The 19,974-nt window shown below is 40.7% G+C and overlaps 1 protein-coding gene across 8 annotated transcripts in view; it reads right to left on the bottom strand.

The window, feature by feature from the left end:
* The window catches only part of march8 (membrane-associated ring finger (C3HC4) 8), an 82,245-nt gene extending 66,720 nt beyond the window's left edge, over positions 1-15,525 (bottom strand). For 3 of the 8 annotated variants that reach the window (XM_035992274.1, XM_035992270.1, XM_035992276.1), the window contains exon 1: positions 15,406-15,525. The gene's annotated coding sequence lies outside the window, so the exon portion shown is untranslated. The other 5 variants (XM_035992275.1, XM_035992271.1, XM_035992273.1 and 2 more) reach the window with 4 other exon arrangements.
* Between the last annotated feature and the right edge of the window lie 4,449 nt (positions 15,526-19,974).

The following is a 19,974-nucleotide window of genomic DNA, read 5'->3' as shown; positions in this document are numbered from 1 at the left end:
GCCTTTTTGCTAAACTAAGCTTATTGATAACAGTGTAGCAATCTTATCGGACTCTCGACAAAAAGGCAACTAGACGGACTTCCCCAAAATGTCAGGTCGCAGGCCTTTCTACCGGCAATGTCAGTTTCATCAGTTGAAATGACAAACATTGCCAGCAGCAGATTATATCAGCTGCAGCCTGTAGTTGATCAGTAATTCCCTAAGTACCTTACCCAAAGGCCAAACTGAAAGTTTGGTTATTGTTTATTGTTGTGAACACAAAACTGCAGTGTTTATGCCTTCACGTCCAACAAAAGGTGATTACAAATTTAAAATCAGTTTTGGTTAATCATAACTTTTATTTTTTTTTAGAAATGTTGAAAGCTGAACCTAAATAGATTTTATAAGGGATTTGAATTCAGATTCAATAAAATGTTAGAGAACCATATTCCTAACCATTACAGATAAATATGGTGTTCACACAACATAGCAAACAGAAGATTGTACAGTAGTATGGGCATAACGCCACCAGACCAGCTGTAAGTCAAAGAGGAAAAGTAGGGTTCTTTCTGTCTGCCATTTTTCTTGGAAAGGAAAATGTCCTTTTCTATCCACAGGGAAACGTTATTTTCTCTCTGATAACCTCACAAGATGCCATGGCAGAAAAGAAATGTGAATACTTAAAAAAGGAAAAAAAATAACACCATATCAATGTGTGGTAGACTTAAAGAGAATTTGATTAGAGTTTTGACAGGATGTATGGATGTATGTATGTAAGTGTGTGTGTGTGTGTGTGTGTGTGTGTGTGTGTAAGTAAGTAAAGCAGTGAACAGAAAATGCAAGAAGGATGTGTACGGATTTTGCTGGAGTAGCAGAATAATATATCTGGAAAGCTAAAGAGATGTGAGAAAAGTCCAAACGCATAAAAAATCCATAATGCGGAGACAGGAACTGAAATTGTTAAAACACCTGCATTGTAGATACACTCCACAAAACACACACACAGAGTAGATTAAATAGACAGATTTTGTAATCTTTCTTACATGTAATAGGCTACTGTGAAGGGGAAGTAGAACAAAGCATAGAGGAAGCCAGAGATGCTAACTGTATACAGGCAAACTTGATTAACCTCATACGGACCTCAATTTCAAAAGATTTTCTTTCCTGCACGTCTAATCCCAATTAGCTTGTATTTAGAGGACATTTATGCGATCATGAGGCAGACACATACACAAGTAGGCACAGATGCAAACTTAAACCCACAGGTTAAACCCACAGATTTACATTTACATGTTGGGATTTTAGCCAAAGCTGAGCTTCAAATTGAGTTACGGAAAGTGAGCAGGTGCAGCCTCTGGATGTCGAACACCGGCTGTTGCGAAAGTCACACCTGCAAATGTATTTTGCAGCCCCGATAACACTTCTCTCTCTGGCACAAGAAAATAAAACGTAATCAAAAGTAAAAGCAAGTGGCTTTCATTACTGACACATATTCGCAGCAGCATTAAAGACTAGACTGCACTGAGCCCCTTCTCTGTTGATTTGGCTGCGTGCTCCCTTCCAGTGCACTGGCTCTGTTTTGAATCGATTAATCATTTGGTCTATAAAAAACCAGAAAAATGCGATAAATGATCATCACAATTTCCTGGACCCCAAGGTTACTCCTTCAGATGTCTTGTTTCATGCAAACAAAACCCAAATATATTCAATTTATTATCATTTAAAATGCCCATATTATGAAAAAAAAGAAAATCACTTTTTCTGGGATTTGGGGTGTTATTTTGTGTCTCTGGTGCTTCTTGTTTCTGCCTTGCTGTAAAGTCCACAACAACAGTTAAAAAAAATACAGACTGCACTGTTAGAAGATGTTTCACTTTTATTATGAACATAATTATGACTAATTCAATTTTATCATGATCTGAGGTACCTTTTCAAAACAGTACAGTCATGCTACTTTGGTGAAATGAAAGTGACCGGCATAGCCACCATAACTATTTGTACTTTCATGAAAATCTACTTAACATTTTGATGGTCTTGCAATAATTTTAGGACTTGCTTCCTGAATTTTCCCATTTTTGCTTGTGCAGCTGAATTGCTCGGTCATATGAAATACCCAGGAAAACGTTAGATTTTACACTATGTGAAAACAACATTCTAAAAACAAGATAGATGATGTCCATACTGCATATTTAGTATTGCAATGAGGCCAAAGAAGCCATTTTTAACCTCCAAGCTCTTCAAGTCTTTATAAACAGGATAAAGCAAAAGACTAAATGCTCACTGTACAGACTTTAACAAGGGTCACAGCGATCTATTTCTTTTGTCACAGCTGGAGATTACTAATACAGCTGGAACTTTTCCGAGACCAGTCACACTGGTTACTTCAAACCTACTGTATTACAGTCACAAAGTGTATCCACATTTCCTCATACCTGCTGTTACGTGAGATGACCAAGTCTTATCCATGACTCTAGGCAGGCTTAAGCGAGATTTATGCTTCTGCGTTAAATCCCCGCTGTAGGTACGTACGCGACGATACGGACCCTACGCCGTACCCTGACAACTTAGCCACTTAGGTAAGCTGCGGCGTAAGACCCCGCAGAAGCATAAATGAGAAATGTCACAACTTAGTTGAGGATTAATGGCGAATTCACCCACAACTATAGACACACTATATTTAGAAAAATGTAATATTGAATCAGTCTTAATATTAAAAAGGTCAGTTCACCCATATTACATTAAAGTTATTAAGACATATTTTCCCACTTACATCTAGTGGTATCTAACCACTTTTTATAGGAACCATTTCTTCATAAGAAAGCAGTTTCAGGACATCCTCGTGGCCTAGGGTTTAAAAGCTGACCATGTCATTCAAGTCTGGTTGAGGAAATTGTTACTTTATTCCCCCTCTCTCTTCCATCATTTCCTGTCAATTCTATTCTTCTCTATCCAATAACAGGAAAATATGCCCTCAAAGTAATTTTGGGAAATTGTTTCTGTGTTTTAAACGAATTTAGCACCACACCAAAAAAAGCCATTCACTTCCATTTAGGGCTGCAACTTATATTATAATCTTTGATTAATCTGCTGATCTGGTCTTTACTCGATTAACTGATTAATCATTTTGTCTCTGAAGTGTCAGACAGACAATTGTAAAATAATTGCTGCTCAGAGGCCAGGGTGACAAATTCATAATGCTCGTTTCATTGAAACAAGAAAATATTCAGTTTGTTATCACAGCCTATATGACAAAGAAAAGAAGAAAGAAAAGCATCAATCCTCACATTTGAGAAGCTGAAACAGGAGAATGTTCCGCATTTATGCTTGAAAATGAAATGATTACATTATTAAAATAATTGCAGATAAATATTCTGTTGACTGGCCACTTGATTAATAAGCTAATTACTTCAGCTCTACTTCCAAAACATCTTGAACACATGCAACTTCGGGGTATGTGGAAAATGTGTCTCTGGAGATCAGACGTCGATGTTTGGGGCAATGAGACATGGTGCACAGTCACACAGAGCGAGTTATTCATCATATAACCTTTGACATCAAGACATTGCTGATTTAGACCCTCATCCTCCCCCTTTGCCTCACAGCAGCCATGTCCAAGGTAATGGAACAAATGATAGAATGAATGAATGTTAGGTTGGTTTGACTAAAGCGCCCCAGCATCCTCCACATACACCCCTCATCTCTTTGTAATGGGGATAATCAGACATGGCTCCAAAATAGCCCACTGGTCATCCTGACAAAACAAAAGCTATCAATGTGCACAAGTTACACAAGTTTGTCGCATGCAAATACAATGTGTGTTAGTCAAACAAAAGAACATTCTTAAGCAGGAGGCTAAAAGGGCTGGTTGTTGCATAGCACCACATTTGCCTGTGTGAACTCCTAAAAATGTCACATACAGCAGCAGGTAGCGTCATGTCAGCCTCATAACCCGAGACCTGATAGAGCAGCTAATCTCTCCACTGGACGGCACATATTATGCTTAAGGTTGTAAAGAAAAAGTCAATTCTGCCTATGACCATCATTACAGCAGTTCACCTGAGAGGTTTAAATGTTACCACAGCTGTGATCACACCAGCTTCAGCGGCTGTACACACATACCAACTTGCATTCATTCAACCAAATTCATATTTTTCAAACAAACTCATTTATTGCTTGAAAAATGTATTCAAAACTACTAGGCTACATCACATTATGTCTACAAAGTCAATTTATTTAAAATACTTTTAATAACTGCAACAGAATTAAAATGATCAAATAACCATGCTGTATTCTCAAGCAAAGTAGTTATTTTTGCTGCTATAACAGGAGAATATCTCTGACATTAATGTATTATTTAACGAGATTTAAGTCATGAATACAAGTCTAAAATACTTCCTTCTAACTCCTCTGGCAATGCAAACACCTCCAGCAGAAACAAATCGCTGGGGAACAGAAAAGTCATTAGTAATACAAACTCAATTCATAATGAAATGACAGAAGGGACTCTGCTGTTATGATCTTCTTGTTGCTTCGCAGAAATCCACATCAAAAACAGTTGATTATAGCTGTTCTGTTTACATCACTCGAGTAAATTACACATATAAATGGTGGATTGATAATGTTCCAAGGAAAACGCCCAAAAAGGTTCCAGAGGTCGCACGCCACTAAGATCGCATGACAATTGGTGTTTAAAATTCAATGACATGTAAACTATTTTCTTTGTCTGCCATGCAGCCACAGTGGCTGCTGTTCAGGCCAATTACAGTTTTTCCTCTAGTTAGTCCAAACAAAACACTGCTGCCGATGCCCCGTGTTTAGAGCAAACTTTAAACTTTCATGAGATGCATATAGGACGAGTCGCTACTGCATAATATCAGTGGGACAGACAGTGGCTAAAAAAATAAATGCATTTACACAGAAAGGTCACAGATTATCAATCAAGCATACCATACTTTCTTTAATCCAAGACAACATTTAGTCAACGCTATTCACTTTTTACGTGACGCACCAGAAGACATTAACACTTTTGAAATCAGTGTGTATCAATTAAGTCGCAGCTTTGACAAAAAAATATTTCTGGAAGCATGTTTGCTCTGATGGATTAGCTATCAAAAGCATTTCTACAAGTAGAGTTTTTACTCCAACAAAAGTAATGAAAATGAACGGCTGACTGGCTTTTTAGAAATATAATCGAATATGATATGCTGTAGAAAATAGACTTTAGATTTTAGAGTCCCCATGGAGAAAATCTTTTCACAACATTGTACATTATGGGCAGCATGCTTACAGAAAAACAGAAGTACAAAACATAACAGAATGACATGCAGGAAAATAACACAGAGTGATAACACAGACAAAGTGGCACTGATGTGTTTAATCTGGGTGTTTTGTTAAGAGCTGCAAGCACCAGGCTTTTGCCATCGCAAGCTCTCTTGCATCTCAGGGACCTGAACCTGCGTCCAGAGGGAACAATAGTGAAATAGCGGTTGAGTGGGTGTGTGTGTTGTCCTGTGCTATTGTGGTTGCGATGTGTGTAATGGCCTTTAACCCTCTGAGGACAAAAGACACACCGGCGCGCAATATTTGACAAAACTCCCACTCAAAAAGCGATATTATAAAATGTCATTTCAGACATTCATCTACTATTTTAGTCATAACCTAAGACTTTGGTAAACTTACTTCAAGCACCGAAACAATTCGTACAACACATCATAAGTCAAGGTTTGTTTTCAAAAGAGATTTGCGGGAATTTCAAAAAGCCAACATCAACAGTTCAGCTTTAGCGCCAAATTATCTCCTTACACATTGCTCTGGGACAGATTTGGGTCTCACTGTATGGAAAGCTGAGTTTGTTCTGAACGTTGTGATGTGAAACACATAGGGATTAGTTATATGCAAATATACCTTAAAGGGGTGGTTCAGAATTTTGAACATAGGACCTCATTTCCAAGTTAGCCAGTGTGTAATTTATCAGTGGAGACCGTTTAACACTTTTCATCCAGTCCTTCCAGTTGCAGAGTTTGCTGGTGCTAGGCTAACTCAAGTCAACAGTATCTGCTAGCCTGCCATTAAAAACAGTCTTACCCACTCCACAGTACCCCCCGAGGCAAATAAACGCCAGACTATTGATGTAAATGTCTGTTGATAGAATAATGTTAGAAATAAAACTACCCTTGCATCGCATTGCAATAGTTATACTTTGTTCCCTGTAGTTGGTAGCATAGGCTACAGCAGCGGCAGAGTGATATTACCTAGGCTAGCGGTTAGCCCAGCCAGGTATCTAGCAAGAGTGTAGCTATACCATTAGCTAACGTAACTCTCCACAATGCATTGAACTGTAACGTTATCTCCACTAACGTTGTCAGTCTCAATCTATCAGTAGCAGCTAGGCTAATGTTATGAAAGGGGCTAGCTTTATTAGCTAGAGTAGCCTACCAAAAGTTATTACCTGTTCATCAGTAGCTGTTGGTGCATCTGGAAAGACGGATGGAACCGCATTCATTGTCAGTGACTTGTGGTCCTTTAGATTGCGGGGGTTTTCAAAGTCGTCTGGTCTAAAATGATCACTACAAATTCGCAACTTGAGTAGAGTCTCGGTTTCTCAGTTTCTTGATGTCCAAGCCAGCAGCAAGAAGCCACAGTTGGTTCCTTTCTGGATCTCACAATGGACATTTGTGGAACCTTTGTGGTGCCCATCTGTTTAATTTATTTTTACAATTTCTAAATGCACACTGAAACACCATGTTGCCTAGTCCTTAGTTTCCAATCCAATGCTTCAATACCAATGTACTAGGCTACTACTAGCGCTTCTGTTTTCTTTTCGGCGCAGTACTACTAACCGGAGCAAAGTAAAATTCCGCCGCTGCTGAGAAACTAGTCCTTCAAAATGTAATGCGATCATTGAGATGCAAGGGTAGTTTTATTTCTAACATTATTCTATCAACAGACATTTACATCGACAGTCTGGTGTTATAATTTATTTGCCTCAGGTGTACTGTGGAGTGGGTAAGACTGTTTTTAATGGCAGGCTAGCAGTTACTGTTGACTTGCGCTAGCCTAGCACCAGCGAACTCTGCAACTGGAAGGACTGGATGAAAAGTGTTGAAAACGGTCTCCACTGATAAATTACACACTGGCTAACTTGGAAATGAGGTCCTATGTCCAAAATTCTGAACCACCCCTTTAAAAAGGTAAATTTAAGAAAATATGTGAAAATGCCCTTATATCTCAGAGGGTTAAACTGCGTTTACTTCCCCGGCCAGGAACCAAGACACCACGAAGACTCGAGCGGTTGCGGTTACATTCAGTCTCGACATACTATTTACACACTCATACTGACCATGTAACAAACATTTAACTTAACATAAGATAACATGACGTGTATTTGTATGTGATATCCATTGATAATGTAGCCTATGAATTTGTATGTACACAATCATCTAAGATGCCCGAGAAATAAAGGCTTCTGGGATCGGTTGATAACTCAAACTTGCCGAGAACCTAGACAACCGTTTGAATATAGACTCATGCAGTACCCTCGGTTACGGTCCTTACGGTCTCGTTCAGTAGCCTGGTGCGCAGTCTCCTCGTGACAGCCTACCTTTCATGTAGCAACATTCACTTCTCTAACTTTTAACTTAACATAACTACCAAGATAACATGACGTGTATTTGTATGTGATGTACTTATTGTGATGTACATCGATAATGTGTGAATTGCCATGAACACAATCATCTAAGATGCACCAGAAACAAGGCTTGGTTAATAACTCAAACTTGCCGAGAACCAAGACACCGCTTGATTACATGACTCGAGCGGACCGGCTGGTTGCACGGTTACATTCGATCTCGTTCAGTAGCCTGGTGCGCGGTCTAGGTAGCTCATTTCCTGATTGATTCTACCACCACCACTCCAGTGGAGGCGCTAATGAGTTAGATTACTACACACACAGTAGCAGAAGAATACCAGCTACGCACAACGGCACGAATGAGGTAAAAGAAAAAAACAGGAGTGAGTCGGTTCATTGATGTATGGCACTCGATTCGCTCGGTTCAGTGACACGAGTCGGGTTAATTAACCGGCTCTTCGGTCAGTTCGTCAACACTAATTTGGAGCGGTCAACCATTTCAACTGGTTTGTTGTTGATGAGAATAGCGTGCTGGGGATATGGGGGACCTATTGCTATTTCTTTTGTTTTGGCTACATTAAGATGGGGGGCTGGGGAAAATGTGCGACAGTGTTGTGGTAGTCCGATACAGAGTTATTGTCTGTTAGAAGAGCAAGGATGGCAGTGTCGTCTGAGTACTGAGGTAGGTGTTGGTGGGTAAGGGGCTGGTGCAGTCATTGGTAAAACTGACTACAAAGAATCATGCAAAAGCACCACTTTAAATCTTGTGATTACCAGAGATGTGCTCATTAGTTTCTTGGAAATAAGTCATTCAGAAATCTTAGTTGACTAAGACCAAATGACCGACTAGTCACCTAATCGACTGAGAGGGGGCAGCCCTACTAAAAACTGACCTGGAGCTTGAATAATAGGGCTGTCCCAAACGATTATTTTTTAAACGATTAATCTAGCGATTATTTTTTCGATTAGACTAATCTAACGATTCATTTTTCGATTAGCGATTATTTTCCCATTGCTCAATTATTAACAATTTATACAAAACAAATTTCAATAAAAGGTTAAAATCTCTATTTATTAAAATTGTTTAACACTGCACTGTTCAAGTAAAATTAATTTGTAGTGCAACCTGAAGCCAGATGTATGTATCAATCCAACAACAAAATAAACAGAGCAAGTGCAAAAAGAGTAGCCTATATTTGCTTTTTTTAACAGTAGTAGGTAAAATAATGAATAAGCTCTTGTAGAACATCCAAGCTCTTCTCCCTTTAATCTTACAGTAAAAAAGTGCAATTTTAGCAACATATGAAATTAGATGTATCAAATAAATCTAAACATAAGGCAAGTTGCATTGTGTCTAATATAACTGTAATTGATTGGGTCACTCATGATGATGGTAAACCAAATCAACGGACTAACGTACCGTTGGGCTACTACTGGGAACACATTCCGTGTCACTATGTTGATAATCGCACATTAACTGGAATTATGAGCCCGAGCCTGATTTTAACCCGACAATTTTTTAATACGTGGGCCATTATAACTGACGTTATAAAGGACTCGTGAGATATCTGAAACAATCTGGCCTGGATGCACAATTATCGAAGACAGTGCTACAGATGGGGGAGACACGATTTTAACACAGTTTGCCTCACACTCAAGTCAGTGCAGGACATATACCCAGAGCTACAGGAGAAGCTGGAGAGGCATAGCTTTCTCCCCACCCAATTAGGCTAATAAAGTAATGATTTCAAAAAACACAAATGCTTGATCAAGGGCCTGGGGATAGTGGCAGAAAATATCGTCCCGACCCGGCCCGTGGGTCAAGTTCGGGCTCGGGCAGAGAATCTAAACTCTACTTGGGAGGGAAAGGGAGCAGAGCAAAAAGGTGAGCAGAACTTACGGTGTTTTGCTGCTGTTATCCTGACTCAGTGATGCATTTTACAAAGTCTACAGACTACCACGTTGTTGATGGCATTAAGAGTAAAATACTCCCACACTTTAGTAGACGTAGACACTTTTGTGTGCGAGCCTTTTTCTCAACGAGTTGTTGAACTTGCGAGGAATCCGTACTTTTTTCTTTCTACGTGTAACGCTAGGCATGGGCCAGTATAACATTCTGACGGTATTCCATTGAACACAATGCATTTTATTTTAAAACACACTGCACACTGGCAGGGACAGGGATTTCTAGTGGTTTTGAAACCGTGATTTTTTTCAAACCGCGGTATACCTTGAAACCGGTAACGGGCTTATGCCTAGTAGTCACATATTGCAACTGGAGAGGCTGTCAACAGACACCTACAAGCCATCCATATTAATAAAAGACACAGCCTCTGTTCTTAATGACAATTTTCATCCCTATTTCCACACTGTCGTATCACTCTGCTTTCAGTAGCTCCTGTTTCAAGACGCTGCCATCAACACTGCTGATTAAGTTAGTAGTAATGTGTCACATCCACCAATCAGACACACAGGGGACAAATTAAAAAGGAAAGACTTGAAGAAACAAGAGGAGAAACAATGCAGATCCTTCCATACACCAAGTAAGGGGTCATTGCACCATTCAATGATGAGCATGGAAATTATGTGGATTACAGTATATGCTATGCCCTTTGCAGTCTACATATCTCAACCTAATTGACCCCAAAATACAATGAAGAGCAGGACAGAGCTGCTAACATTAGCCACCACTCTTGATAGCACCCAGGACAAGCCTGTAACATCCCAAATTAATGTACACTGGAGAATCTATGCCAAGAAGCACTGAAGCTGTTCAGGAAGCTTGTTCACACCTTACTAAGACACTTTGTTCTCCTGTAACACAAAACACAATCCCAATCCAGCTAGTTTAACAGAGCAGCAGGTGAGCACAAAACAATGAATCTGGAATTCCAATCTGGAATGTTTGGATTGTTGATACAAATATAAAACCCCAAACAGGATCAAATCCATTGTATTTGTACAAGTGTGCATTGTGTCTGGTAGCACACAGTATTGTACTGTTGTGTGTCTCTTTCCCCACGCCATCTTCTTGATTCGTTGCCATGAGCAGACAGAAACCTTGGGAGACCGTGAAAGCCCTAATGACATCATCAACCACAGCCCACTACCTGCAGCAGTGCCATCCGACAGTCCATTGAGCTGAGCCAGCACCTCTGCTCGGCTGATGTATAGCAGCTGTCGAGCACTCCCCCTCTTCATCCGGTACATTATCATTTCATTGCACAACACACACATATACAGCCGCACACACATATGTCTGAGTGGGGGAGGCTACTTAAGATCTGTAAGAAATATCAATGTAAACGCTGTCCTATAACCAATGTTTTAACTACTGCCATTAGTATTACTCCAGTAAGGTTTAGTACAAAGGGGTGTATGACACCATCCAGAGGAGGAAGGCATTAGATTGGATCAATACAATACTAATATATTCCCTACAGACCAGCCACAGTGGGGTACAGCAGCAGGGCAGACCAGGATTGAGTTGGTCTGCCAACTGTGAGGCAAAGAGAAACAACACAGTATCATACCTTTATTATGTTATTAGATTACAGCTCAGCCAGACGCTGATACAACAAGACTAGCAGGAGATGTGTTCATACAATTATAGTCCAGGATCAGATAAAAAAGTAGTATGGGACAGCTGCACAGAGTCTACGAGGCACTGGAAACCTTGTGGTACGATTGCAGCTGCCATATGGTGGTAATACTGTTAATAGACTTTTAATTAGTTCAGCCGAGGAACAATAAAAAAAGTAAAACTTGCTAAGCTGGAAGTCTGGTAAAAAGAGGTAATGACTTGACACTATCACGACTTCCGCACAGTCACAGAAGTCCAGGAAAACGCACATCCTGAATAACACATGCACAGTCTGCTGTAAAAGGGATCAGGATACGTATGAAGACTGATTTTTGTTGGCTGGATCCATGTCCTGCCTCTTTGCAAAATGCAAACAATATTATTTTACAGATCAAGCACCAGAGCGAGGAGACGGGTAAGCAGCTGACAGAGATGCAGAGTGAGTCAGAGAACGGCATTGCAAGTGCCCTTTGGAAACAGGTTGACATTAAAAACGGAAATTAAAATATATTAGGACTAAAGAGGATTGCTGATGATTGGGAAGGGCGCAAATCACATGTGGTGTGGTTAACTAGAACATTATCACATCCTCCAGAGTTAATACAGTACAAGAAATACAAAAAAGGAAGTGTGTGTGTGTGTGTGTGTGTGTGTGTGTGTGTGTGTTAGAGAGAAAGAGAGAGAGAGACTGGGGGGAGACGTTGTTTTGTTGATAAGGATAATCTAATTACTTCAAACAATGTGACAAATAAAAAAATAACTGACAGATTAAATCGATGATGGAAATAATCATTAGCTGCATTAACATTAGCTTTAACAACAATTAAAAAGTCAGGCTTGAAATATTTGTCAACACAAATAAAAATATTTCTTTTTCAGCTCTATGCCCTTTGAAACATGCTGTATGTGATTAGTAAGGACTGACGTCAGCTGTTGGAACAAATTAATTAGGGAAAATAAAGATGTAGATTACTGTTGTTGAACCAGAGCTAAAAACTTATTTCTAAAACTCTTCTGTAAGTCGAAATGTTTTTGGGCGTTAAATTGAATTGAACCTCTATATAATAGCACAATAGGAGCTGTCAAACACATCCTGTGTTCCATATTGCAAAATACTGTGTGAAGCACATTTCCCCATCACAACCAATTGTGTCAAACAATGAAGGCAGTTAATTGGCAGAAAGCTACAACCGGAGCCTTCAGATACTTTTGATTGCATTCTTTCCGCCCTCCAATTACTTTCCTCAGAACCTATCTCTGAAGACAGAAAGTAGGAGTTAATTTGCAAGCACACAATGGCCCAGTCCATTAAGACTGCGAGCTCCTTCACTCGCAGTTTTAGCAGCTTAACAGACAGTCTCAGTCACCCTCTTTCTCCCTTTTGGAATCATAATCATAGCTTTACTTTCTCATTTATCCTTACAGTCAGTCCTGACAGGACGACTGACGACTTCAGAGTCTGATGACAGCTCGGGCAGCTCGGGGTCTAGAATAGATGAGATTTCTCATAACCGTGGAATGCTTGTTGATACCTGCAAAATCCTTCACTGTCAGAGGGCACAAAGTCAGCCAGTCATGCTGGAAGACCATGCCAGGAAGAGGAAACCAGAGGGAGAGGAGTGGACTGTGTAGGATGTGGTCATATGAAAGGATTTTATACAGCAAATAAGTTTGTGCAAGTGCAGTTAAACATTTGGAAAACAGATACCTGAATATAGCATTTTAAAAGTCACTTGATATGGTTTCCTACTTATTACGGTCTCCTATGATCAAAATCAAACATTTGATATCGTTGCTATAATGTAACAAAAAACAGAAAATATCTGTGCACTCGACATTAAAACTTTGACAAGTTGAAAATGGCTCATGAATAAAAAGGCTTACTTCTCTTTTTTGCTTTTATTTTTTTCCTGGTACTGTAGATAAAACGTGTTCCCAATTTCTTTGTTTTCAAAGTCAAGATATTTCTTTTGTTCAACTCAAATACAAAACCAAGATTAGAGCTTCAACTGCTTGCTTACAAAAAGGGCACCGTCCGTCACTATTGTTCAAACACTCAACTGTGTCAGAAACTTAAAAACAGCGTTTGTGCAGAAAAGAAGCCAATCTATACGGTCTCTGCGGTAATCCCATGTGAGGAGGCAGGATTAGTTACACAGCAGCACAACAGAGAGAATTCGCATTGTGTTATCTGCAAGTTTATGCATGCACACTCCACAGATACCAACAGGACAATGAGGCTTCTTATCGCAACAAGCCCTCAGTATTTCACAATACTAGCAAAAACGTAACCAAAGGCTATAGTGATGTAACACACAAAGACCCAGCTGGTTCTTTCCATTCAGTCTATGGTTTTTCCTCTAACCTTGACAGTAGCATCATGATGAAGGTGGTTTTTTAAGAAGCTATCTTTGACATGACGCCGCTACATGGAATGAAGAGGAGTGAAAATGTTGGCCTCAAAATACATACCACAGGAGGCATCCACACAGTGGGAGTAAACAAGGGTCAGGGTTCTACTATCCTAAAACCAGTTGAGCTTCTGTACAAAAAGGCACTCAAAACTCATACATAAAAAAATAAAATCCTTTCTCTTATCATCATTGCACCTTAGAGAAATATAACTTACTGAGTTTTGATAATTCCTGTAAATTTTTCTCAATATGCTTAATTTATAAAGTACTACATGGCCTGGCGCCACCTCCACTGCTAGAGTTTATTAAATACAGACAGACATGGATCACCAGAGCTGTTGTAAACAGGGACAGTGAGGCTTCTTTTAGAAAAACCTCCTTCAGCCATAACGCACTATATATTAAAAGGTAGTGCATTATGGAACATACTACCCCCAACTGTAACGGAATGTCACACTTTGGCCACCTTTCAGAGCCAAATAAATTTGTGGCTCAGAGCTAACCAAACGTGCAACCACCACTAACTGTATGCTGTACTGTATTAGCCCAGTAGAGCATACTAATGAATTGTGTCTCTGTTTTAACACCTACTAATGAATTGTCCTGTTTTTCTTTTTCTCCTTGTTTTATATAGCAAATGTTACTATTGTATATCTTTTGTCATTTTTTTATTGTAACTTCAACCTGCCTAATGGACTACAGATGTATATTAGCCCTCGGGCTACAATCTGGCATTTTTATGTGTACTGCTGTACATGTTCATCAATGTGCATTGTCCTGAAATAATAAATAGCCTAAATAAATAATTAAAAAAAAAAAGAGTAGGCCTACTTTGCTTTAAAAAATGTAAACAAGCTCCAACTGCAATACTCACACATGGACTATACAGTGGGTATCATGGCACACAGCATGACTGGAGTGTAAGGTGGAACAAACTGAGGAAAGCTGATCCTGCAGCCAATGAGAAGACAGTGTAATGTCAGAGCCACTGTAACAATTTAATGATGGCAGAATAGGGTACAAACCTCACTACTTATCAGGCAAAGCAACACTTTACAGTTTAAACTTAATGTGGAATTGTTGTGTTGTTGATGTCAAGCTGATGAATCAGTTGACATGTTTTCGGCAGGAAAACATGAACAGGAAAAGCGCTCCGCTTGGCTAGGATCATCCGGTCGGACGCCTCAGACCTGAGGTCTACAGTAGGCTTAAATGTACTGAATACAGTAGCAAATGCTCTGTGAGATGCTCTGTGAGACAAAGGAAGCAGCTGTGAGCTATTCATGACCTGGTGTCCCATCTTACCAAACTGAGCGTCACAAAAGGCTTGGGGAAGACTAAAACAAAGGCTTGCTTGACACGGTCAACATTGCGTCTTTTCTTGATTCACAATTAAATGCTGAACGGACAAACGCAAGCAATTTATTAATTTAAAAAACACAGACATTTGAGCTGACACAAACGCGTTGCTAATTTTTGCTGCAGAGTGCACCACTCGCTGACATTAAACTGAATCGTCATACCTTAATCACAACAGGCTACGGTGACCGTCGCCGGGACCGACTCTTGGCTTTAACAGCGGGCAATAAAAAAGCAAATTCACACACGTTCACATCCCAGCACAGTCCAGACGTCCGTCCGTCCGACCGACCGACCGTCAGCCGTCTCCGGTTGGATTTAATAAAGCGAGAAGCGCAGGGGAGACAGGGGAGACAGAGGAGCCTCAGTGTGAACGGACGCATAGCTGTATTGGACCAAATGTTGCTCCATATTCCAACTTACAGAAAAAAGAAGACACTCACCGCTATGTTTGGCACAGAATGACGACGTTTTGTTTATTTCATTGCCCCCGCTGAGCAGCTGTGTGTAGTGGTGCGTCACTGACTTCCGCGTTAAGATGGGAGTGAAAAAAATGCAAGGCAAATAATGCTTTTGAGGACAGGCGGCGCACGCGGGCTCACTGAGTGGTAGAAATAGCAGCCTATGATGAGGACGATGACAAAACGTTAGATAAAATGTAATAGGCCTACCGGTATCTAATTTTAAGCTCCACTGATCAATATTTTTTTTTACATTAATTAGCCTACTCGTGACTATGTGAAATGTAATGTGTTGATGGTAGTAACAGACTACAGGGCATTAATGTTAGGCCTATCCAGATCTGAAGTTCCCCAAATTAAATTAAATTAAATATAATTAAATGAACGTTAACGTGTGTTAACTGGTTTTACTTCGGTGTTACCACTCTCTCCAGAAACGCAAATTCGCCAACAGCTGTTTTCAGCAAAAAGAGCAAGCTATTTCCCTCAGGAGTTCCTGGAGATCATTTGAGAAAATTTGAAAGTGAAACACGTAGCTACTTCTTTTTCTGCATTCTAGTAAATTTTTCTGCAACAATGAACAATGTGTGCCTTTTCTGCATCAAGTCATGGTGCAAATGTCTTTATTTATGTAAAGGAAATTATATAAGGTTTTTGGGGTGGGTTGCACTGGCCAGTGTTGATTATTGGGGGGGGTTAAATATAAAGTAAATACTGTATATCAGGCAGCAGAAACCCAGTGATGAGGAGGTAGGGGGAGAGGAGGAACCATCATGGAAGGACAAGCCCCTGCATGGCAAGAATGAAAGAACAAGCTCTGAGCACAAGCTGAATAGAGGCCGGGGTCTACCATACCAGACAGGACCCCAGGTGCAGGCTGTGTAAAGATGCCCCTGAGATAGTCCAGCACATGACAGCGAGGTGTAAAATGCAGGCATACCCGGAATTCCATAACCAAGTGGCTGGCATGGTGTACAGGAGCATCTGAGCTGAGTATGGGATGGAAGTCCCAAGGTCAAAGTGGGAGGCACCTCCAAAGGTGGCAGAAAATGACAGAGCTAAGACCCTGTGGGACTTCCAGATCCAGACTGATAAAATGGTGGTGGTTAACCAACCAGACATCGTGGTGGTCAACAAACAGCAGACGAAGGTAGTTGTGATATATGTAGCAATCCCAAGCGACAGCAACATCAGGAAGAAGGAACATGGGAAGCTTGAAAAATACCAAGGACTTAGAAAGGAGCTAGAGAAGATGTAGAAAGTGAAGGCAACAGTGGTTCCAGTGGTAATCAGAGCACTCAGCATTTTTTTTATTCATTATTATTGACATTTTTTGTATAACAATAGATTTTATGGAAATTACATAGTATATTTTTATTAGCCTATGGAAAACAACTCCAGCTCCAATTCAGTCAGAATGTAATAATATATTTTGCTACAAGGTCATTATTTCAGATTATGAATGGCCTGCAGTGTACTCTATGACTCTAGTATATCACACCGTGTACTGCAACTACACCAAAAGAGCAGTGCAGTATGTTGGGAGAAGCTTGCTTATTAAACGAGGGAATGTATCCTCTGTTGACTCAAAGCCTCGGCTCTATCTCTGAAACCTGTCATTGTGTTTGAGCTTATTACTGATTCAGTCCACCACTCCGTCCTTGGGGTGGGACAACGGAGCCTCTGTGCTCTGTCTGGACAAAGTGGGCACCTCAGAAGTGAGTCTGCCAAGTTGTCATGCATGTGTCTCTGCGTCAGAGAGATAGGCTACAGGCTGTCTTGCTGCGTGGCATGGAAAGATTAGGATGTGATTTGTTTTGTTGAATGTGCAAAGAAGAAGTAAAAAAAAAAAAAGCTGTCTTGGTGATACTAAAACAGCATTTTCACCAAATTGACAAGACTTTAGAAATGCAAATTCTTCTTTGGAATTACTGGTGTACCCAACCCTAGCAACAATAATTTACCCCGAACAGATTAGAGCATGGTGTGTTAGTTTAACTGCGGAGACCAGCTGCATAAGAGCAGGGTGTTGACATGTCAATTCCCATATACAAGAATTTTACAAGAATACAAGATAGGGTTCATAAGAAAGAGGAAGCAGAGAGGAAGAAGAGGGTGTGGGGAGATGATAAAAGATTGCCTTCTGTTTTCAAAGTATTTTTCTTGGTGTGTGTCCTTCCTCTTTTCTTACCTGGTATAGTGAACCTGCCAGACTGGTAGTGCTGGATTGTCTTGTGTTTTGATCCCTTCAGCCCTGTGTACACATTACTCAGCAGCTTTGACACTCATTTCATACAAGCACAGATAAACACACAAGTTGAATGGTAATGGATTGTGTTTTGATTCCAGAAAAAGTGCAGATACCTTTGGAATAAATACTATTAACAAATGATGAAAAATGACTTTGATGTGTCATATTATCAGATATCTGTCATAATTTCTTGTTACTTTAAGTTTGTCACATTCATGTGGGTTTAGTTTCAACTTGTACTGTTCCTCTTTATGCCAGTGCATGCAAACTTCAGTTAGCTCTTTTTTAATCATGAAACAATCTAGTGGTTATTTATGACTGCAGATTCTGATTACAGCACTACAAATTTTAGTCTGTATAGATATCTTCTTTTTTTTTTAGATCAACTTTTTATTGTTTTTATACTTTTCAACATACAGAACAGACAAATACAATTGAACAAGAACAAAAACCCTCTCCCACCCAGCACCCTTTGTTTTCCTGGTGTTTTAGCTTGTGTAGCTAAAGTATTATCTGTTTTTCTCTTGTTGCAGCCTGCCTTGCTTGCTCCTACTCCTGCCTGCCTGCCTGCCTGCTTGTTCACCCCGCCTGCTCCTCTCTCTCTGTAAGGATTGGACTCAAACTCAATTGTTTGTTGGACTCTGGAGGAGGCCTTAGCACATGGTCAACGCCACCACTTCACTGGGTACACTCTGGAGAGCGCACTGCACCCACCACTCACCACTGGATTCCCTCGACACAACCCTCCTTTTGCCACCAGCACAATTTATTGTATATATTTCACTCATTAAACACTTAATCTTGATTATTGTGTTTTCCGTCTGCTTTTGGGTTCCACCTCCTGTGCCGTTCCGTAACAGAACGATCTGGCCAAAAAGAATGGACCCAGCAGATTCTGACTCTAACCCTCAAGGTTTTTCGCTCCACCATGCGGTGGCCTCTCAAGGCATCCTGCTCGGCCAACACTCTCAGTTGCTACAAGGAATCATGGAATCCCTTCAACAGCTCTCAACCAACATGCCTCGTGTGGAAAACCATTCCCCTCAGCTTCCAGCTCAGTCTCCACCAGTTTTTTCACCTTCCCAAGCTGTACCCCTGAGTAATTTTCAACCCCGTGAACCTTTTGTGCCCGCTCCTGAACGCTATAGTGGAAAGTTAGGAGAATGTAAATCTTTCCTGTTTCAATGTTCACTAGTGTTCAGTCAGCAGCCTCTAACCTATTCTCTTGATGCTACTAAGATAGCTTATGTACTCAGGTTACTTTCTGGGAGGGCGAGAGACTGGGGGGTAGCTTTTTGGAACAGCCCAGTGACAACTAACGCCACATCAACAATTTGTGTCTGAAATTACCACAGTTTTTGATCACCCAGTTACTAGCAGTGATACCAGTAACCGCCTGCTAAGCCTACGTCAGGGAACCCTCAGTGCTGCTGACTATTCTGTTGAGTTCAGAACATTAGCGGCAGAATTGGGATGGGATGATAGGGCGTTGCAAAGCATTTTCTTTAAGGGTCTCAATGAGAATGTCAAGGACAGTTTAGTGGGTCGGGCCGAATCAAGTACTCTACCAGATTTAATCTCCCTAGCCATCCGTATTGACAACCGGTTAAGAGAGAGACGTAGAGAGAGAGCGGCCAGTTCAAACCCCTTTGCCTACCCGCCTGTACCCAGTCCAGCTTCTCGGATTGCTTCCAGTTCTTCTTCTGCCTGTGCTAACTCTGCTTCCGTGTTACCCAAGGAGGAACCCATGCAGCTGGGACGCAATCGGCTTACCCCTGTTGAGAGGAACCGGCGGTTCAAAGAGAAACTGTGCTTATACTGTGGGGAGAATAATCACCAACTGGTCTCCTGTCCTTCCTGTTCCGAACCATTAAAACACTCAAGCTCACCAGACAAGGACGGGGTCCTGGTGAGTCAATCAGTAATTTCCGATATTCCCCGTAGACGCATTAACATAAAGGCTGTGTTATGTGTTAATGGTAAAGAGATTCCTCTCCAAGCTCTAGTTGATTCAGGTTCTGATGCTAACATTATGGATTCTGAGTTAGTCAACCATCACCAGATTCCCCTAGCCTCACTTGAGACACCCCTAGTGGTCAGAACACTCAATGGGGAGATTTTAGCTCGAGTCTCTCATGAAACATTTCCTCTGCCCTTGTTAGCTAGCAACCATCACGAGCAACTCAGCTTCCACGTTTTGCCCTCAACTAATGCCCCCATTGTTTTGGGTCTCCCCTGGTTACAGCTCCACAATCCCATTATTGACTGGTCAGCCGGTAAAATTACCAGCTGGAGCTCTT

This window comes from Sander lucioperca, chromosome 15, assembly GCF_008315115.2.
Source record: "Sander lucioperca isolate FBNREF2018 chromosome 15, SLUC_FBN_1.2, whole genome shotgun sequence".
Classification (NCBI taxonomy): domain Eukaryota; kingdom Metazoa; phylum Chordata; class Actinopteri; order Perciformes; family Percidae; genus Sander; species Sander lucioperca.
Note: the sequence above shows the minus strand (reverse complement) of the source record. Positions and strands in the feature narration are given on the sequence as shown.